The 21,931-nt window shown below is 41.3% G+C and overlaps 1 protein-coding gene across 8 annotated transcripts in view; it reads left to right on the plus strand.

The window, feature by feature from the left end:
* The window catches only part of TSPAN4 (tetraspanin 4), a 2,368,794-nt gene that overhangs the window by 996,347 nt on the left and 1,350,516 nt on the right, over positions 1 to 21,931 (plus strand). Inside the window, exon 1 of one of the 8 annotated variants that reach the window (XM_069223122.1) lies at positions 18,573 to 18,596. The exons of the other annotated variants lie outside the window; for them this stretch is intronic. The gene's annotated coding sequence lies outside the window, so the exon portion shown is untranslated. Of the gene's footprint in view, positions 1 to 18,572; positions 18,597 to 21,931 lie in introns of those variants that run through there. 8 annotated transcript variants of the gene reach the window in all.

Genomic DNA, 21,931 nt, shown 5'->3' on the forward strand with positions numbered 1-21,931 from the left:
ATTCAACCATTGGATGCTGTACAGACATTTCAAGATGGAGGGCATCCACATGTTGAGAGACATTCTGTTAGAGAGAGACTGGATGGTTCGCCTAGACCTAAAGGATGCTTATCTGTCGATTCCAGTTTTTCCCCCTCACAGTAGATTTCTTCAATTTCAATGGAAAGGCCAGTATCTGGAGTTTCTTGCCCTCCCGTTCTGCCTGTCATCAGCTCCCTGGTGCTTTACGAAGATACTGAGGCCTGTGATGGAGTGGCTGAGATCCAAAGGAGTCCGTCTGATAGTTTATCTAGACGATATTCTACTGATGGCTCAGTCACCCCAAGTCCTTCTGTCTCATTTGAAATGGACCATCAGTCTTCTGCAGGATTTAGGTTTCCTTATCAATGTGCAGAAGTCATTATTGAAACCGACCCAGGTGATAGAACTTTTAGGTTTTCAGATCAGCTCAGTTCTATGTCAGCTTATTCTGCCTTCTCAGAAAATCCGCAATATCAAGAGGGAGTTGAGGTCGATATTGGTCAGTCCGACTGTTTCTCTGAGAATCATAGCCAGAGTAGTGGGATTGTTAGCCTCGTCTATTCAGGCGATCTTCCCAGCCCCGTTACACTACCGAGCCTTACAGAGACTCAAAATCAGACACCTTCAACAGGGTCTGAGTTATTCAGAACAGATTCCATTGACTCTAGAAGTAAGATCGGAAATTCAGTGGTGGCTTCATCATATGGAAGCTTGGAACGGCAGAGCAATTTGCGGGTCTCATCCAGAAGTAGTGATAGAATCCGATGCCAGTCGTTGGGGGTGGGGAGCCCGTTGCAATTCCCTGGTGACAGGAGGCAGATGGTCGGAATAGGAACAAACATTGCATATCAATTGCCTGGAACTTCTTGCGGATTCCTTCGCAATAAAGAGTCTTTCCCCTCAGAAGACAGATTGTTGCATGCTGTTACGGATGGACAATGTCTCAGCAGTGAGATATGTCAACAAACTGGGGGGGACAAAATCCAGAATTTTGGCAGAGATTGCCAAGGATTTTTGGCATTATTGTCTGACACAGCGCCTAGTGGTTATAGCAGGATATCTACCAGGAGATCAGAATACTGTCACAGACTGGAATTCCAGACACCTGACAGATTCCAGCGACTGGAAACTGGATCCAGTGATTTTCTTTCAGATAATCAAGGAATGGGGCAGCTGCGAGGTGGACCTATTTGCCTCTCGTCTCAACTGTCAGATTCCAAAATTCTACAGTTGGCGCCCAGATCCCTGTGCATTGAAGATGGATGCATTTCTCCAGGACTGGTCTCAGTTTCGGGGTTATGCTTTTCCACCGTTTCTGATGATTGCCAGGGTTTTGTCTCAGGTTCGGAGACAGAAAACAGAGATTATTCTAGTGACGCCCTTCTGGAGAGCACAACCTTGGTTCCCCATAGCTCTGCATTTAACTTGTGCCTCTCCTCTTCTCATTCCTCCTCGTCGGAATCTTCTTCTGAACACGGAAGGCCTTCAACATCCAATGATCTCGTCAGGGAAGTTGACTCTGTTAGCTTGGTTGATTTCAGGTCAAGATGGAGTACCCCAGGCATTTCGCAACAAGCTACGGATTACATCAAACAGTCCTGGGCCGGTAGTACCCATAAAAGATATAAATCAGCCTGGCGCAGATGGAACAGTTGGTGTGATGGAAGAGGTGCCAATCCGATGGAAGCACATATTGAGCTGATCATTAACTTCCTAGCAGAGTTAGCAAGCTCAGGTTTAGCATATCGGACGATCAATAATTTTAGATCAGCCATTTCGGCAGGGCATATACATATTGCAGGTAAACCAGTAGGAGAACACCCTTTAATTTGTAAATTACTGAGGGGTATACGTCTCTCTAAACCTCCTCAAGCAAAATATTCAGTGTTATGGGATGTAAATGTTATTTAAAATGTTTTAAATTCTTGGCCTGCAAATAGGCATTTGCCTCGCAAACAGCTTTCGGCAAAATTGACCATGCTTTTATGTCTCATTTCTTGTAAGAGAGTGTTGGATGTTAGAGCACTAGATTTAGCTGGTAGAGTTTATTCTCCAGAGGGAGTTACCTTTATGGTGACAAGAAGGACTAAAACAAATTACAGGTCAGTATCGTATCCAGTGTATCCTGTTAATTCTAAGTTATGTGTTGTTCATTGTTTAAAGGAATATGAAGTTGTTACGGATGAGTTTAGACATGATGTTAAAGGACAATTATTAATTTCTTTGCAAAAGCCTTTTAAACCAGTCACTTCAGCTACTATAGCTAGATGGATGAGATGGTTAATGAATGAAGCGGGTATTGATACCAATATATTTGGAGCTCATTCTGCTAGAGGAGCTATGGCCTCTAAATCATATGCTCTCGGTTCCCGTTTGGAAGACATTATGAAGGCTGCAGATTGGTCTTGGTCTTCAGAAAATACATTTCGTAAGTTTTACCACAAACCTGTGTTGGATGTAGCCTCTGTAGTAATAAAACAGCTTTAAACTAGCATAATCGGAGCCTCCGGTCCTGACATAGAATAAAAAAAATTCTAGTTTACGCGTCAAGAATTTTCAATTCTATTAAGGACACGGAGGCGAGGATTATCCCACCCATAGAACGTTTGTTATTTAATAAATACCTAATGGTTAAAGTTGTTGAAGTATTATTAACCTTACCCTCCCGTTTTCTTGGTCATTTATATGAATTTCAATTTAGTGAAATCTATTTGGTTTATTTGGATATTACCTATCTATTTATTTTATAGGTTCTGATCAGAAGAACTCCTGAACTATTACAACTTAATGGAAAGTTTCGTTCATAAGCTACTTCAAGGGCTGTTTTCCCTTCAAGTTGGAGTCTTCGAGTTCTCGTTACCCGGTGGGAGTGGATGTTCCTGACTCCTGAAATTCTAGTCTGATGTAAGAAGTTTTGTTTCCATTTTGTACTGTATCTGATTTGATCCAAGAAAGAGGAAGTGACGTCGAGGGTCAAGAATATTATGGACAGAGGTCCTGTTTGGTGATTGGACCATGTGACATTGGGTGAAGCATCATGGGATGTGTGGTTTTTCTGTTTACTTGTATTCGATTGGCTGCTATTTTAAGACAGTAAAGAAAGAGATAGCATAATCCTCGCCTCCGTGTCCTTAATAGAATTGAAAATTCTTGACGCGTAAGCTAGAAAAAAAATTATCCAAGAGAAGTGATGCTCTACCACCTCTCACACCCTTCACATGTGACCATGTACAATGGAATTTGAAGGCCAGTGGTGGAAAAGGGGAAAGTGAACATTTATTAAGAGATAAAACAGAGACACTGGATTCCATTACTCTTATGTGTTACTTCTGTTAGTCAGTGTGGCCTGCAGGCTGCAGTAGAGATCTAAAGTTTAGTAACTTGCTAAGAATCTTCTGCACTTAACTGAACTGGTGACTGGATATACATTGGCAATAGCTCTCTGTAACCAGTTATCTGTACTTTGGTGTGAATCCTGAAGTTCCTGAAACTAAACTTTCAAATAATGAGTACCTTAACAATATGCTCCCTAAACATTTCTTCCTGTGAATAAAATAACTATCTCAATATTCGTCACAAAACTCTGTGGAAATTAGTTTTGGTTTCTATTTGACGTTTGAAGCAAAGCAAGATAATTAATAAATATTCAATACTATTCCTTCTGCAGCCAATGCTATTGTATCTGTAGCAATTCATGTAAATATAGTAGAAATCTAATACATTTGGGTCTGTACATAGTACAGAGTCCTGGCTTAACAATCATCCCTGCACCATCACAGGAAACCTTCAAAGTTTCAAATAAAATGCAAAAAACTGACAGTGTTGTAAAAGTTCATATTAATGTTCAGTATTTCAAAATTAATTTCAATTATTAAACACAACTTCCCGAATACTTTACTGTGTTCCTAATGTACCTCAAAACACTTCAAGGAAGCAACTGGTCTTTAGCAATGGCAAACCTAGATCCAAGGTCCAGGCTGTAGCAAAATGGTATCCCAATAGCTTAGCAAAGATGCTGTGAGCCACAAGGGAGATTATACCCTGATGTCCTCGATGGCTGCTGCATATGCAGATTACATTAGGGTTCAGAGCTTGCTGGTATATGTAGTTTGTTATGGAGCTGCTGTCACATGAGGCCAGATGTATCAAAGCTTATTGCATTTGCAAATGATGCGAACGCCCGTTTGCGAATGCAAAAAGCCCTTTCAGAATGTATCAAAGGCATTCTGAATGCAATTTTAAGGAATCGCTAAAATAGCGATTCCTTAAGATTGTGAACCTGTTTAGAGAGTTTAGAGAGTCATAAATAAGAAATCGCAAGTAAGTAATCCTTATTTGCGATTTCGAAAGCACATGTATGAAGCAATTCCTTAATGTGAATTGGGCATTAAGGAATCGCTGTACCACCAAGTTGAACTTGGTGGTAACCATGTACAAATTTTAAAAATGCATTTAAAATGCATTTTCAAAATTTACATGTAAAGCACACATGCCCTTTTGGCATGCGTGCACCTTACCTGTTGTTAAAAATTGTTTTGGGATGCAGCAGAGGGGGCCTTAGGCCCCCAGCATCCTGGACTTTGCATTTCCCAAAATTGTGAATTCCAGTTAGGAATTCGCAATTTGAGACATGCAAAATATTTGCAAATATGGGCCGACAGGCCCATAGATGCGAATGGGGGCCGGTATCGCAATTTGCGATTCGGTAATAGCATTTGCGATTTTTAAGAAATCGCCATTACCGAATCGCAAATATGATACATTGCATTTTGATTTGCAAAAGGCTTTTTTCATACATCTGGCCCATAGTTGTTTGTCATGCCCCCGAAACCTTAGATCAGTCAGCGCTATATACCTCAGGGGCAGTCTCATTTCACTCCATGAGAAAGACTCCCTGTCCCACTCTCCAACATTGCACCTTCCACTACCTCCAATGCTGCTATCTTGGCAATGGGGCTTATAATTTGTGAGGATATCTTGCATAAAATTCTCTCAGCAAATGAAGAGCATGAAGATTGAAAACAGGTTTCAATGATTGCTCTTTAGGGCAAAAGCTCTCCAAAAGTTGCAATTTTCTTCTTGCCTTTTTTCACTTCTTACACCTAAATTCTTTTGTACCTTATGTTCCCTTTCTGCATTCATCAGAACTGGCAAAGGATGTGAAGGAAAGTGTATTTTTTTTCCAGAATAAGGGTTAAACAAAGTTATAAGACAAATTACTGAATCTTCAAAGTCAAAAGGAATTTCAATTGTAACTGGGTTCACAGTCTGTTCCGTTACCAATGGACCTAAAAATGTAGTTTGGAATTTAGGAGATCTTTTCAGTTGCAAACATATTGTGAGCAACCATAATTTCTCAGCTACTACATATTGGGGAATTGACTTTTTCTTATGATCAGAATGGAATTTATAAGTTTCCATGCCATTTTCTAGGGCTTTTTGTGATGAATTCTGAATATTGATAAATGCAGTTAAATGTTTTGGTACAGAAGGAACCAATGAAGACAGAGATTGATCCAAAGGACACAAAGGAAATATGTGAGCATGATAACCATGCATATGAAAGAAAGGTGGCATTCCAATAGATGAGTATTCGATATTATTGTAAGCTATCTCTGTTAAGCTCAATGTCTTACTCCAATCTTCCTCTTGTGTGTGTTAGACCTTATCTCAAATATTGTTCAATATATTGGCTCATCCTCTCAGTCTGTCCATTGGTCTGAGGGTGGTAATTAGTAGACAGATAGGCTTCCAAATCTTTACCCAGGGAAGACCAGAACTTTGAAACACATTGAGACTCTATCAGAACCTGTGGAACACTTTTTAGATGAATAATGCATTGTGCAAAACTCTGTGAAAACTCTTTAGAGATGGGCAAGCCGGACAAGAATACAAAATAACGGTCAAATAGTCCACAAACATTAAAATTGCCAATCAACTCTGACTTTTGGGTAACTCCGCAATAAAATCAATTGATAATGTATGCTATGACCCAGGCAGAACAGGCAAAGGTCTCAACAAACCTACTGGGCTACTGTGTGAACTCATGAGTTAGGCACAGATGGAGAACATCTGGAACAATGACTCTGGGCAAATTACCTAATTTGTTAATGCAAGTGGAACCACTCTTGCGTTAACAATGACTACCTTTTTCTCTGCCTTAACCACGCATGTGCTGAACAATACACATGAATGGTTAAGGCAGAGAAAAAGGGAGTCACCATCGGGAGAGGAAGCGGTCAGGTAAGTGGTAGTTGGGCAGAGTTGGGGGTAGTTTTTAGGGGTGGGTGGGTGGATTAAGGGCTTGGGTGGGGAGGTTGGGGTCGTTTGTTTTTTTAGGGGCAGGGGCAGGGGAATCGGGCAGTTCTGGTTTGTAGGGGTTGGGGGTCGGGCAGTTCTGTTTTTAGGAGTGGGGCTTGGGGTCGAGGTACTTTTGTTTTGGGGTGGGGAGTCGGGGTACTTTTGTTTTTGGGGGTGGGGATCGGGGTAGTTTGTTTTTTGGGGGTGAGAGATTGTGGTAGTTTGGCTTGTGGGGTGGAGGTAGTTTGTTTTTTGGGGGTGTGGGCTGGGAGGTCATTGGTTTTTGGTGGTGGGGTGAGGGGGTCAGGGCAGTTTGGTTTCTGGGGTGGAGGAAGGGAGATCAGGGTAGTTTGGTTTTTGGTGGTGGGGGTGAGGGGTAGTTAGTCTTTTTAGGGGGTTGGGGGTCGAGGTAGTTTAGTTTTTTGGGGGGGGAGGTTGGGGTACTGTGGTTCTTGGGGGTGGGGAGGTCATACGTTTTTGTCAATGGGGGTCGCGGTAATTTTGTTTTTATGGGTGGGATAGTTTTATTCTTGGGGTGGAGGTTAGTTTTTTGGGCCTTGTGGGGGGTTGGTGTTAGGGCTCAGGGTGGGTTGGGGGTACCGGGGTAGTGTTTAGAGGCGGGTGGGGGGTCGGAGTAGTTTTATTTTTAGGGCAGGTTGGGGGGATGGCATGCAAAAACCACTCATACCGTTCCACACTTGCCTTTACTAGGCATGCCTTTACAACGAAAAATCGTTGTAAAGCCATGCGTGGTAAAGGCATTCGTTGAAACAACATGGTCGTTGTTCCAAGAGCAATGTTCAGGCATGCGTGGTTGGGGCATCGCTGTCCCATCATACCTTCTGCACAGATTGAACATGTTTTACGTAACTCCTAACATCAACAATAGATTTGACCACTACAAATATCTCCTCACTGTTGCCAAAAGTGCATCTTTTTCATGTCTATTTTTGATTCTTTTAGCCAAGCTTCTTTATCTTTTGATTGTCTTTCTATCCATACAGAAACTACTCTATATAATTGGGAGCAGTAGAATGATCTTGCAAAACCTATGGGAACAGAATTAATGGTGGATCTCTGTTAACTGATTTTCACCTTCTAATTGGCTTATACTAACTTGGCACTAGCTCTACTATTCTTAGGTGAGGTCTATTAATTCTTAACAAAATCAGAGTCAGAAAGGATCAAGGTCTATCTCAGTTGTCACTAAGTTAGTTGTTTGTCTAATATCAGGAACTGCTAATAGTTGTGATCAGTACACACTTTTCGGTGTGTTTGATCCCTAAAAATAATGTCTGACCTCTTCAAATGCTCTTTTAATGGCCAAAAGACCTTGTCAGTTATCTTTGGTGGAGAAAATTTCTTTAAAAAGTAAGCTTCTAGATGAGCCTGCTCAGTGTTTGGAGGTATCAGCTTTTAACCCCTCCATAGCATGATAGAAAGCACCTGACATTTAAAATTAAAAGACTTTCTACATTAAGATGTTGCAAACGTGGAGAAATAGAAAGACATCTTTAAAAAAAACTCAAAAATTGCCTGATCTGCTTCTTTTGACTAACAAAAATGTTTCCCTTTCGCAGTAACTTTGTTATGGGTCTTAAGAAATCAGAAAACCGGTAAATGTACCACCTGTAAACATTGGAAAGGGCCTAAAACTTTGAACAGTGTTGCTTGAAGTTATTGTGTGTGTGTGTTACTGAACAATTGTTGACACTTTTCTTTATCGTTCTTAATAATCTCTGGTGTAGTTATGTACATTAGAAATCCTAGAGTAGTGGTAAGAAAAACACATTTATCCATCCTGGTGAAAAGTAGGCCTGGGCAAAATTTAGATTACAATGGTACAATTTTGTGAATGTCACATTAAGCTTGTCAAACTAAATTTCCAAAATTATGTCATTACACCACTTAGTGCTGTTTGTGGTAAATATGTACTGTAAATGTGCCATGCATGTTAACAACAGAACACAAGCAGCAATTATTCAGCATGATTTTTTTGGAACAATTGTTTTGTAGCTCAAAATGCACTATAGTCACAACAATGATTGAGAGGACCCATCTCATGCTAAAATATAGCACAGAATGACAGATTTGCATTTCCTTAACTATGGCAAAAGTTCGCATAATTATGCCAAAGCAAAGTACTAGAATTTCACACACTCTTAGTGAGAAGAGAGTGATCTCGTAACAACTGCAATAGGGCCTTAATATGTGAAATCTTAAGAGTCATCATATCATATAAAAAAATACATAACAGATCCACAAATCTTCTCTACTTCATCAATGAAATATTGAAATGCTGCAAGGGCACTTTAGAATCCACAGGTAGGACCTGCTATTCGAACAAACCAAATTTAGTACAGAATGATGATTTTCATTTGTCACCCTCAAGGACCTTGATCAGATGGTAAGCCCTTTTGAGATTTAATTTTAGGAATATGTTTATGCTTTCAATCTTCCCTAACAAGACTGGTATTAACGGAAGGAATAATAATTCTGCAATGTGATTCAGTTGAGGACTGTTTAGTTATACATGTTGTCAGCTCAGCCCTTTTTTGGAAATACAAAATAATAGAAAAGCAGCAGAAGACTGCAAGGTTGAAGTAAACCCATTAGCCAGATTTTCATCTAGGTACAGTTTAAGATATTCCGTGCCTGATTCAGTAAGCTCATCGATTCAAATATAAGGTATTTGTGCACCACGTTCCAAATCAATCTTAAAATTATAATGTCTACGTGGAGGTCGCAATTGTTTCTTCTACTTATCAAATACATCACTAAACTCTTCATTACAAGGAGCTAAATAGCATAATCCATAGCTGGCAAAATACCAATGTCTGTGGGAACTTTAGAAGGATGACTCTCTAGATTGACATGAAAGTAAAGAATAATGGGGGTTATTCTAACTTTGGAGGAGTGTTAATCCGTCCCAAAAGTGACGGTAAAGTGACGGATATACCACCAGCCGTATTACGAGTTCCATAGGATATAATGGACTCGTAATACGGCTGGTGGTAAATCCGTCACTTTTCAGTCACTTTTGGGACGGATTAACACCTCCTCCAAAGTTAGAATAACCCCCAATGTGTCAATAACATTACTTCAATTAAACTGTCCTTGCTGCCTAATAAATATGAGGATTATGTTCAGTCAATTTTGGCATTGCAAAGATTACCTTAAACTGAGGAGTATTGATCAAATCAAAATTAATCCTTTCATGATGATTTCAAAAAGAGAGCAAGCAGGTCATGCATGTATGAAACCTTATTAACTCTGAGCATAAATTAAAACTATTCACTGCCTTAACACCTCCAGGAATCTTTTTCATTATTGTGGGGTTCTGTAAGAATCGAGCAAACAAAATATTAATATAATTCCCTTAATCACTTTCTTCTGACACTGTAACAAAATTAACTTCATAGGAATCATCCTGTATGCCCCAGCTGACTGCATAGAAATCACTGCTCCTTTAGGAACTGACTTAAACTCTTCATTTAACACAACAGATCCTTCCATTGTTTCCGCTGGCTGTGGCATATTGCTAGACTGTTTTACTGAGGTTTGACTTTCATGATCCTCATTTTACTTTTACAATCTTTGAAAAAAGATGACTTTCTATAGTACAAACCCTAGCCATGTAAATGTCTTCTTTCTCTTTTTGAGATATGGGACCGTTGATAGTGCCTAATTGCATTGACTCAGAAATCTCAGTAACTCCACTCTATTCTACCTTCGGCTGAATGTAGAAAGCTGGCTCTCTAATGATGCACTAAAAAGGAGTGCATCTTGCAGAGAGTCCAGTGGATCCCCAATCGGTTTGCAGAGGCAAAAGTATACAGTACTAACACTCTATTTTGCAGTAGTGTGGGCGAGAAGTTAAACTTATCAGAGGGCAGTGCTAAGCATTTGTTGCACTCATAGAGGCATTAAATGCGACACACTCCAAGAATAAACCTGAGACCAATTTAGAAAAATAACACTTCTTTTTATATTTTGAACCCAATAACTTTATCAGGTAAGTACACTTTTAAAATTAAATACTTTACACTTGCAAACAATCAACACAGTACAATTTCAGAATTCTTTAATGTTAACCAATGAAGGAAAACACATTCAGCAAACAAGCACTTCATAACTACTAAGGGACTAATCTTTAAAACTTAAGGTAACTGCTGGGCAAGGGTCAGGACCACACCAAACGGTCACTCAGGGGAGCACTGGGGCAGCTGGGTTCAGCAGTGCAGTATAACATTGGGTGCCCAATGTATTTTAATGGGGCTTGGTGTCTGTGGATTTAGGCAGCAGTCTCTGGCTGGGGGAGTCAGTCGGGGACACCCAACAGGTAGGTCGCAAACGTGGGGTATTTGGGGATGTGGGTGCAACTTTGGTCCTCTTCACCAAGGCCCAGGGACAACAGATGCAGGGGTATCCTTTGGCATTGGGTTTCTGTGTCCGGGAGCACTCGCAGTTGAGGGAATCGTGGTCTGAGGCTGCAGGCGTCATCTGGGAGTACAGAAGGGGTGAACCCACAGTGGACTCGAGCTCAGGATAGCTGGGGGGGATGTCGTTGACACCAGGGGTTAATTTCAGCTGCTGTCGCAGGCAACGGGTGCAGTGGTTGCTGTAGGTGTCAGGTTTCTCTCACCACAGAAGCTGTAGGAGAGTGGGCCTGCGTGCAGAGGCTGCAGGCCACTTCAGGGAGTCCAGAAGGGGTGAAACCACAATGGACTCTGACTCAGGACATCTGGAGACCCTGGTTGGCACTGCTAGTCTGTTTTACCTCAGGTGCAGAGGTGACTTCAGGTGCCAGGGTAACTGCACCCTTTCTTTGACCCCTTCCATTGGGAAGTGGGTATAACCCTGACCCTAGTGGCCTAATTCCTTCCAAACCAAGATGGAGGAATGTAAAAACTGGCATTTACTTCAGCTCATCCATCTTGGGGGTGTGATTGGCATGAAGTGGGAACATCTATTCTGCTGAATTTTCCTGCCTGTTCAGCTACCAAAAGTGGGGTCAGGACAGGAGAGATGGTCATCTCTGCCATTTGGAGAGACCTGGATCGCATTACAAAGGTGGCTAGGCCTTTGATGCTCCCTGCCCTGGAATATCCATCCTGCCTGGAGGAGGTGCTAACACCCCTGCCCAGTGCAGGCCTTTGTCTCAGGCTCCAGAGTGTGCTGGCTTTCACCTTGAGTGGCTGAACTGGTCAGAACCAATCGGTTAACATATTAGTAGTTAATAGGTTTTTTAGGGGGAAGCTCTTGGGTGCCCTCTAGATGTATTTATTGGTGAATCAAATACCGGCATCAGTGTGGACTCACCAATATGAGAAGTTTAAAAGCAAACATCCCTATCTTCACTGAATCCATCATGTAGCTGGGAAACTTGAATTGATCAGTGTCCAGCACTTGTATTTAAAATGGCTTCCCTGGTCACTTACTATGTCGAAGAATCAACAAAGACATAGTATTGGCATATCTGGTCTTGTAGATATGCCTTCATATGTAATATAATGCATCTTGCTGTGGGGCTGTAAGGCCTGCTAGAGGGGCTGTATGGCCTGATAGAGGGGTGACTTACATATATGTCATACAGTGTGAGGGGGCATGGCACAAAGGCTGTGTGTCATGTCATGTTTTCACTTTTTTTGCATCAAGACACACAGCCTGCAATGGCAGCCTGTCATGTGCTTGGTGAGGGGTCTCCTAGGGTGGCACAATTTGTGCTGCAGCCCTTGGGGACCCTCTTTAGTACCCGAGCCATATTTTCCATTTGTGAGTGACTTACAGAGGCTGCTAAAAGTTTTGTCAATTGGGGAACACAACTGTGCAGTTTTGGGCATAGAGATCTGGCACTGGGAACCTGGTTAGCAAGAACCCAGTGCCCTTTCAGTCGAAATTGCACCAGAAACCAGGCAAAAAGTTGGGAGTGACCATGTCGAAATAAGCACTTTCCTACACTGAATCACTAAGACTTAGGTCTTTTCTAAACACATTCAGCCAATTGAAGATCCAGCTATACCACTAACTATATCAGTTCATCACATTTAGCAGGATGGTTAACCATCTGTGTCAAGGCATCCTTCAATTTGCTTTGCAGCCATTGATAGAATAAAGATGCCCTTCATTTGCTTCAGGCAAACGTGATCTGAAAATCACACGTTTTAATGTGGTAATGTAACTTAGTAAATCTTGCTGGTCCTATTTTTAGCATTTGACTGTATAAAGAGAGAGTGTGTAATTTGAAGCAATGTCCTTACCTGCTTAAACAACATAGAAAAAAGATAAAGCAAAGGGCCATTTCTCTCTAACAACAGATTATTCTAATTTGCCTCACTCAAATATGGCAAAAATGTTGTCTTTGCTTGGTCATCAGGAAACATTACAGGTTTGCATAAAGCATGTACCTTAATTTGATTAGAAAATAATGCTAACTTCTTTAGATCTGCATAGATCCTTTCTAGAGGTGCTAAGGCTCTAATTGGAATCACCCCAGAATAGGAATGTGCAAAACCCTTGGCATCTCTCCAGGTAGGTGGTAATGCCCATGAATCAGAGTTCGTAGAATATGTGGACATGGGCACTTGATTTATAACTTTTTTCCCTAACTTTAACATCTTACAACTGCCATGTCATTTTGCAGTTATCTCCGCATATAGTTTCTTAGTTTCTGATTTCACTAAATTGACGTGTTGCAATTTAGTTCTAACTTCTAAAATCTAAGACATACTGGTGTCTGAAATCATTCCTTGACTTGGATGGCAATATGGGTTAGGCAATCTGTTAGGATGCACTAACCTTGTGCCTAGAATCCAATGGGAGTGATGCCTCTTCCATCGCTCATTGTCTCCATCATTGACCAGCTACACAGGAATGTTAGAGCTCGTGGTAAAAAGAAGTAAAGAGGAATTGGATGAGAGTGAAAATAGTGGCACTGGGCTCCACCACTCTGATTCGTAATTTATGCTGCTCAGTGATATCTGAAGGCTGTAGTAGCTATCTGAAGGCAAATCAATAGTCTTAGTAACCTGCCATAAATGTTGCACTGTTGCTATGCAGTCTCTACGGAAACTGAGTTATAGTTTTTACTTGAAACATCTAAAACTGCAAAGTGATTAACACATATTACATTTTGTGCTATTCCCTCTGTAGCAATTTGTGTAAACGAAATGGACCTCTAATAGCGTAGCCCTCCCGAGGAATGCATAATAGGAAATCTTAAACCTGGCTTGATAGTCCTTACTGCTCTGCCACAGGAAACCTTCACCTGAAAGTGCAACAAACCAATAGACTCACGAGGGGTCATGTTAATGTTCAGTAGTTAAACGTTTGTTCCCATTACAAGCACAGCTTCCAAAACACTTCTTTAATATAATTCTCGGTGTTCCAAATAGCATTCAGTACAATCCAAGAAATCAACTGATCTTTAGCAAAGAAAATCTCAGATCTCCATAACCAGGTCCTGGCTGCATCAACATTGTATCACTATTGTCAAAACCACAGTGGGCCTCATGGAAACATTTTTGCCGCGTCACCAGGCTACATGAGATTCATGGCCCACTGGCAAATGTAGTTCGGAGCTGAGATGGTGTTGCGTAGTTCATTCTTTACATAAGCGAACCCTCAGTCCAGACAGCCTGCCACTCCACAGGAACTGCCAGGTTTCATTTCATGGGTAAGGCTCAGCACAAGCAGATTTGACACCATGTTCCTCCGCACTCCCTAAGTTCCAAGCGGTAACCAATACCTTCCGCCTTGCTTCCTGATAGTTGTATGATACGTCTATGTGCACCCCAAATGATAGTTCAACATCATTTTTAAGGTTAGGGACAGATTGATGGTGGGTTTTTAATGTCACTCACAGGATGTTCAATAAACTGAGATTTTGTGGGAGCCACTGCCTGTCTCTCCCTCTTTCACTGTCTTTGGCTTTTTCTTTGTTTCTAACTGACTTTATACATTTCACTCTGCCTCTCTCGATCAATCTTGTAAACATTGTTCCAGTCTCTCAATTCTCTGTCTCCCTATTGCGGTTTCATTATTTCTCTATAACTCTTTCACACTTACAGCATCTCTGCCTCTGACTGTGAACCGCTCTCTCATTCTGTGTATACGTCTCTCATTTACTCCGTAATTATGTTACTTCTCTTTCAATGCCAATCAATCTTGATTTAATTCCTTCACTCTTCTAATGTTCCCTACTTGCTTCCTCTGTTTTACTTTATTCCTCTGTTTTACTTTCTTCGTCTGCATCTTATCTTTTGACTTTTCCACTCTTTCTGTCTGATCCTCTCATTGTCTCTTTATTTTACATTCATTGCCCCTTCTCTCTTAAGCTATTGCTGCACATCACTCACTGTGCAGTGCCAGTCACTGCTTGCTCCATCTTTTACTCAGCTCACTCTATCCGCCTCGCCACACCTCTATAATGCCTATCTTTGTTTGTCCCTTACAGCCTTTATCTTCTCTCTGAGCCTGTTTTTCTGCCTTTAACTCTATGAACACACTCTCACGGTCTCTGACACTTGGTTTCTTTCACACACACACGCACACATTTTTTGTTCCTTTCACTACTTCTCTAAATGTCAGTTCTTCAGTCTCTTTATCCAGCCCTTTCTTGTCTACTGTGCTTCACTTTAAGCTTTTGGGCTCCCCTTCTCCTCAGGCCACTGTGCATGTCCGTGCCGCGCACACAACTCTGCCACATCCAGTGCTTTTTATTATAGATTTGTAACAAAGGCACATGGCTGGCCCGCTTCATAAAAGTAATAGGAAACAGCAGCAAATAGAACTGAACTATTTTTGGAACATGGTGCAGAAAATGGCCTGCCTGGCCCTGCCCAGAACCAGTGCCGTGCACGTCGTCAGATGCGAAAAGACCAGATGATGGACGGAATTCTGCACAATGCAAGCATTCACCCCCAGTCACAAAGACCTAGGTTTAATCCATCGTTTTTTTTTGCCCTCCATGACATCCCAATTTGGACCCAGCCATACAAATCAGTCTTGACCCTGTTCCCCATGGTAACAGTCCAGCCGGAACTGCCACGCCAGGTCCTCCCTGGACCGGAAACAAGCATCTTGGGGCCGGTTTCAGGGTTTCACCATGGCTGGGTCCAAACTTGGGTGGCGTGGTGGGCAAAAGAACTATGGATTAAACCTAGGTCTTTGTGACTGGGGGTGAATGCTTGTGCTTGGGCTGAAAGTGTGCAGAGCTATGAGATATGTCAGACTGAACCTTTCACTGAAATACTTGCAGGGCTGCCCAAAAGATAGTCTGTCATGTTATGGTAAGAGGTACTTCTAGAGTGCAACAGACACCACTAGGGCTCCTGGCAATAGAAGACAGTAAGTCTAGAAAAATGGTAGCAAAAAGAAAAAAAGGACTTCATTTTATTTATTTTTTTCGAAAAAAGGTCTGATGTGTTTTTTTAAAGTCTAGTTGAAGACCATTCCAGAGGCGTGGGGGCAAGGAGGAGAAAGCCCTTCCTATTTAATATAAATGTATATCCCAAAATAAAGAGAATTATAGTAATCAAGTATTTACCATGTGACTGCTGTAAGTGCCCAATTCTACTTTCAAGCAATTAAGGCCATGGTGTATTTATGCATGTGGCACTTCTATTGTGTGATCCTAGGCAAATCGCAGTAGAGCGCCACCCCATCCCAGCTCAGATATGAATAGAATCAAAGAGTGATGGAAGAGGTAGTGGGGCTGTGGGCTGTGAATGAATTGTGATGTGGTGTTCTTTAACGAGTTGTCTCAATTCTTCCTATACTGATAAAGAATGGAATGTTTTTGTAGGTCGTTTGTACATAGATAGAAAAGGCCTGCTACCCTTTTTTTTACACTTATTTGTCTGAGTTTGATGGTGTCCTGGCTTCGGGTTTCCCTAAAACAGTCAGAAGTAGCTCATCTAGAATATAAGCGGGGCACTGCTCATGATAACTTTGTAAATGATGCAGCTGGATTTGAAGAGGGTGAGGGCCAGCAAGGGAAATCAATGGAGTTCCATCAGGATGGGGTTAATCTAATCATATTTAAATAGGCTCTGGATGAGACGTGCTGTCTAGTGTGTAGTCTGAGATGCCATGAAGCAACGTTTTACCCCTGACCAGATGTGAGCATATGAGGACCTGAATAGTCATTCTGAAGTTGCTTTTAGGAAGAAACGGTTTCACTTTCCTGAGAAGAGAGAGCCATATCAGGCTGTTTTATTTTGACTGACCATACTAATGAAGAAGGGTGCATCAGCCAAAAAGAAGATTCCTTCTTAAAAAATCCAGGTGTACAGAATACAACTATGGATATGCTTCTGAAGATCGATAAAGATGTGGCTTCACCCCAGGGCAATCTATTGGAGTAGGCTGCCAATCAATTGTAAAGCCATTATACATTATTGTAAAACCCATGGATCAATGTGCACAATCTTATGTGAGGGATAGTATGATGGCAATTCGTGATATTGAAGATTTTATTTTTAATAGAGAGACAAATCTTTTGGTAAATCCTGATATTATTGGTCTTTACATAAATATTCCCCAACTTCAATCTTTGAACGTCATAGGTACTCTGAGAATAGCAGGGTCAAGACTGATTTACATATGCCTGAGCTCACACTCTGAGGTGGCATGGTGGGAGAAAAATGGTCAATTGGGATGCGGCTCAAGCAGTTGCCATTAGCTAAGATGTCCAAGCAGTTTCCAGTGACTGACACTGATTCAAGCGTTCCACCCATCACCTTGTTTTTGTTCCAGTTGATGCCCTAGGTGCGGCAGGTTTGCCTTGACATTGATCCTGTGCTCACTGTGCCACTGGAACCAAGCTATACCTGGTTGATGTGCCCTAATCAGGGTGAAACCTAGTGCTTAATTTGAGCCAGTGGTTGAAGATGGGGAGGCATTGCCACAAATTTTTCAGGGCCGGCAGTTATTTTTCTGCATAAGGCATTTACTGCAAGCAAAAGGCACACATGGGAAAGAAGGAGGAAGAGAAAAATGAAAAAGCGTCACAAAGGGAGAAAGCAGAAATCTGCAAGAGTGAGCTGAAGGGGCGGGGAGTGGCTGTAAATAGATTAAAAAGACCTGAGATGGCTTTAGGTTTATGCTGCCTCAGAATTCAGTGACCAGACATTTAATTGCTACAGCCGCGTGTTTTAAAGGAGAGCACATTTTTATTTACAATTTAAGAACTGTTGAAACTAGCTCTGGTTTGCTTGTATTCTGGTCCAGGGAGGACCTGGCCTGGAAGTTGGGGCTCTACTGCTCCCATTGAAGCAGGGCCCAAGACTGATTTCCATATGGCTTCACCCAAACAGAAGTTGCGTGAAATATGATGGATTAGAATGTGACACCAAGCGATTGCCAGTAGTTAAGATTGACTTAAGCATTCCATTCATGATCCTGTTGTTGCATGAATCTGTGAAGCACCTGTTAATTAGATGTCATATACAGTATGTGTATATATATATATATCAGTTTATTAAAAATATACATTTGAAGTTTTACTTCCATGTACTACATTTTTAAGGCGTTTGTTTCAGAGTGGTAGTAGCAGTTTGGAAACTAAGGCCCGCCTAGGGGGGTGAGACCAGTGCAGCCACACCTGACACTGACCTTAGCAGGGGTGCTGTGTTTAAAAATAATTTATGGGTTAAAAAGCATTTGCTGCAGAACACCTTGTGTGTCCAGCAGTTTCAGGCAGCACTAAAAATGTCAAAATATCTCTGGTGATTAATGTTCCTGCTGGAATGACATCAGAACTTTGTGTAGTGGCAGTTTTGACTCATCATTAAGTAGCACAGAGTATTAATGTGCCGGCTGGAAAGAACAGACCTCTGATTGAACTATGAGTAGTGCTCTAAAAAATTAAATGCATGTCAGAGAGGGACTATGAAGAGATGAGGGTCATTCTTTGAAGGGTGGTTGAGTGGGATTTGATAAGAAGGAGATTCCTGGGGGTGGGGGGCCAAAACAAGACTGTAGCACCGGGGACCAAAGCCGGCCCTGTTAGAAACACAGTACATATGGAGACAGACACCTGGCTGTGCTTGTATGATAGGACAATATCATTGGAAGAGAAATCTATGGTCTGGATGACGGAATTATGGTTGTTTTATACTTAGCTTTATTTATTATTATTTTCACACTAGTTTTTCTCTTTCTTTCTAATTTAGGTTGAGTGCAGCAGTGCGGTAGAAATTAGTGAGCCTTGAAAAGCTGAAATATGAAGCCGCATGTGCAGTAATTGGATAGATGTTTTGCTATGATCCTTGGTAAAGGCTGTTTTTTCACTGTCCCCTTCTTTTTCTTTGTTCATTTAAATTATATAAAAAATTTGGATTCATGGTCATTGTTGGTTGTCAAATATTTACTGCTTCTTGATTATACTATTTGTGGAAAACATGTTTTATGATACTAATACTTGAAATATAGTTGGAATTAATGTTATTACGTTTTGTTGAGATTGGAAAAAAATTGAATTTCTGAAATGTAATTAAGAAATGCTAACATGATAATTAACTACCTGATATAGGTCGGACTTGTTCTGTGACAATCACGGTAGCCAAATGTCTATTGATTTTGATTAACCAATATGTGGGAAATATGTTGTGCAATGATAATATGTATGATTTGGTTCGTTTCACAATCAATAATTTCTGTTGGGATTGCAGAAATATATAACATATTTATATATTACAAAGGAATGATAATATGATGATTACTTAATGTATTAAATGGTTGGTATTATGCCTGAAATAGGTGGGATTAGTTCCTTGGAAAGTATGGTCTCAACTTCGAATTCTATATACATCAGAATTCAATGTATGTTTGTTGAGTGTTGTAGGTACTCAAACAATGAATTGAAATATTGATACTTGGGAGGTCAAAGAGAGCTTTGGAAATAATGTATTACTCTGTTCTTTTACAGTACCTTATAAATGCATAGCCCTTACAAAGTGCTGAGTATGGTCTCTTGAATTGACTGGAGTGGGGAGAAACGTAGACAGAATAAAAACCCCGTGGAGCATTGCAGAGTTACTATCAAGAGTGGAGTGGGTCATAATATTTAAACACAAGGAGTGTGTGGTGTTTCTCCTTCCTATTTGAGTCATGATTTTATTGGGGTTACTTCCCTAATTTGGTATTTAAATGGTGCTATGTGTATTGTGTTAATGTTTTTTAGAAGGAATGTGTGATTGCTTAATGTGAATCTCTTTGTGCGGGCACCTATAGGGTCTTTTGTGTTATTTTAATATTGGAGTTTTCTGAATATGAAATAAAAAAAAAATTGTACATTTAGTTGCGCTCTTCTGATTCTGATCCTGTTTTTTTGTTTTGAAAGTCAAGTGTGGCTGTTTAACCCATCATTGAATTTGTGTAATGTTTAGTGGGAATTTTCTTGATACGTTAATTATCCTGATTGCCCCAGCCCCTTCTGATAATATTGAGCAGGGTGCAAAATATCTGGAAGTTTTGTGTTTTGAATTTTGGCAGTATGCTCCTTTATGGTGAAGTTGGTGACCAGGGTGAACCCAAGCTATCATGGTTCATCCCACTGAGTCAGGTTTGTATTGTTTCTTGTTCTTGGCAAATACCATTAATTTTATTTTGGTGCGTTGAGCTTCAGATACGTGTGTTACATCCATCTGGATGATGTGCAAGCAGTGATTTAGACATTGGATATCTGATGCAGGGAAGACTTTCAATTAGAGCTGCATGATGGTTTTGAATTAGTGCTATCTAATTTAATTCCAATACTTTTTACACATAATTTCAGAGTAGGGAAAGGACCGAGGGTGTTAGACCAAAGAGAAACCAAAGAGTAATTTTCAATGACTCGAAGCTTGTTTTTTTCTGTTATTTTGTTTTTAACAATTGGTCTATCGGAGTCTTAACACGGTCTTTGAGTGTGACAGAAGTTGAGATTGAAACTCAGCTCTGTGTCAGGGATCAGTCAAATGTAAGAGAGAAAAAGAGAGACATGGAAGTGGAGTGTGTATGTTTATGCGTGCTCTATATAGAGATGGTAAAGCCAGAGCAAAGCCAGCACTAGTCTCTCAAAGTAACAAGTTTGCAGCTTTATTAACACAGGTGAACAGGCTCTTGATATGTGATATTTGTACTTGTATTGATACTATCATAAACAACACACAACCCTGTGTCTTTCATAGAAGTTTAATAGAAGTCAACAGAAATCATCGTAGGGTATAGAGCTTTGCAGCACACGCTGAGCAATGCTGGACTCCCTTAAAGATGACTGACCAAACATGCATGTCTCCTGTGTGGGGCCCATGGGGCCAAGAGCTGTGAAACCTTTCAGGGAACCACTGTGCTGTGTCTAACAATGCAAAAGGAGCTGTGTAAATACCTCCACATTGAAACCAACCCTGGCGCCTGAAGAGGGTGAAAGTGTTTGCCGCTGACCTTATTACCCTGGTCTCTATGCTTTCAGCCTGCTGAGATTTCCTGGCATGGAACTATGCCAATCAGGTACACTAGGCACATGATAAAAGTTGGGATGGCAATATCCAGTGAATGGTAGATGGGTGTGCTCCTTTGCCCTGAGTGCCATCGTCCTAGGCAGTGCCGGCTTTAGGGTGGTGCGAGCGGTGCAGCTGTACCGGGTGCTGACCTGGATTGGCGGAGCGTTGACCTCAGGGGGGCGCTGTGTTCAGCAATAACTTATGAAACTTGCGATTTAAAAGCACTTGCCGAAAAGTTCCTTCTGTGTCTAGCCTTCAGGAAGCAATTAAAATGTCATGGTACATCTTGTGATTAATGTTCCTGCTAGGGAGAGAGAAGGGAGTTTTGTCTAGCTGCAGCTTTGACTTGCCATAAAGTAGTGTAGGGGGTTAAGATGCCTGCTGTAAAGAACAGAACTATACTTAATGTGGCTAGCAGAGAGGATTAGTAAAGCTACCCTTTACTAGTGCTTTAAAACAAATTAATGTATGTGAAAGGGGGGCTATGGAGAGATGAGGGGCACATTTGCTGGGTGGTAGTGAGGGAATCTGAGGAGGGTGGTAATGGGGTGGGGGTGAAAAAAAAGGACTGTTTCACAGGGCGCCACCAGTGCTAAAGCTGGCCCTGGTCTTGGGTATCTGTTATGCTGACTTTTATTTTGGCACAGCATACACTCACAAAAGCAGAGGCTTAGGCCATTGGCTGATGATGTGTGGTCCTGGACTTGTCCTGTGACCTGGAGGAGCACACTATACATGCTTTCTTGGTGGACTGGGGACTAGTGTCCCTGTCCTGGGTATAGAATATAAGGGGATGGTGTTCGAATACCATGGTGGAAAGGAAAGTGTGACTATACCTTTTCGTTCTAACAGAGTGTATCCTGCAGTCCCCTTTTGTGTAACGTTCTGCAGTTATGTGAATGCCCAGAACCTTGTGCCAACATCCTGCATGTATGTCAAATATGTGCAGGTGTAATGTTTGTACAACACATGTGCAGTATCAAGGCTGTGTATTTGTGTGAGTCTGAGTATTGAAGATAGTAGGATGACCCTTGTTAGCCACAGCGAAAGATAGAGGATGACATCAGCATCCCGGTAGTGACTATTGGAGGTGTATTGCCTGCATTCCTGTGACAGAAGGGTGG

Source organism: Pleurodeles waltl, chromosome 3_1 (assembly GCF_031143425.1).
Source record: "Pleurodeles waltl isolate 20211129_DDA chromosome 3_1, aPleWal1.hap1.20221129, whole genome shotgun sequence".
Taxonomy (NCBI): domain Eukaryota; kingdom Metazoa; phylum Chordata; class Amphibia; order Caudata; family Salamandridae; genus Pleurodeles; species Pleurodeles waltl.